Source organism: Arachis duranensis, chromosome 4 (assembly GCF_000817695.3).
Source record: "Arachis duranensis cultivar V14167 chromosome 4, aradu.V14167.gnm2.J7QH, whole genome shotgun sequence".
Taxonomy (NCBI): domain Eukaryota; kingdom Viridiplantae; phylum Streptophyta; class Magnoliopsida; order Fabales; family Fabaceae; genus Arachis; species Arachis duranensis.
In genome coordinates this window covers 23,878,766-23,879,969 of record NC_029775.3, presented here as the reverse complement: position 1 = coordinate 23,879,969, position 1,204 = coordinate 23,878,766, and positions in this window count along the sequence as shown.

The window sequence follows — 1,204 nt, the reverse complement described above, 5'->3', positions numbered from 1 at the left end:
GTTATTTTTTTAAAAGATTTATCAATGTATATAAAAAAATAATACAAGTTTTTAGTAATTTTGTTTTTGACATTAGAATTATATAAAAAAATAACAATATTAATAAAATTATAAAATACCAATACTTTGTTAGTTTGTTTAATTAGAAGTTGTTATATATTTTTTAATTAAAATTAATTCTTTTAAAAGTTGTAAAAATTTAAGAACAAATCATAAATTATTAATTATCTAAAGGAGGCCATTCAAATAAAGACGCTTAAAACGTCTTTTTTTAAAAGATATCTTTATATTGTATTTTAATTGGTTTCTGTATAATTTATTCGGTGTTCCTCATCACATATTATTAAATTCCTCAAAAGATTTTCTTTCCAAAAACAATAAAAAATATTTAATTTGGACTAAAACAAAAAAGGTAATAAATTAACTATTAAATTTTTTTAAAAGATTATTTACATAAAAAAATATATCACATTCATCAAAATAATTTTTTTATTATTTTTGTTGTGAAAAGTTTAATTATTTTAATAATTAATTATTTTTTTAAAAAGATAATTGAATAACACAAAAAAGTCTTATTAAGAGTAATTTATTTATATATAATTAAAAAATAATTGAATAATTATATACGGTAAAAAATTAATATTATTAAAAAATAAAACTAAGTTAACACCATTTTTTTGGTATCTTTTTAATTGAGTATTTGATTTTTTAAATTATAAACCTTATTTATAATTAAGAGTAATATTGTAACACTACCAATTAGTCACACATATAAAAATACAAGAACAATTCTATTGTTATAATTATAATCTAACTTTATAAGCAATACAATACAATGAAACTATATATAAGTAATATAACTAAATTTTATCTACATCTATAGTCACACTTCATAAATAATATAATTAAATTATATTTATGTTTATAATTAAAATATGAATAAAAATACAAAAAATTATCAGGATGGTTAATTTTTTTGTTCATAATTTTTTTATTTTTTTGTGAAAATTTTAATTATTTTAATAATTAATTATTTTTAAAAAAGATAATTGAATAACACAAAAAAATCTTATTAAGAGTAATTTATTTATATATAATTAAAAAATAATTGAATAATTATATACGGTAAAAAATTAATATTATTAAAAGATAAAATTAAAATTTATTGTAAAACTAAAAATAAAATTAAAAATCATGCTTTTTT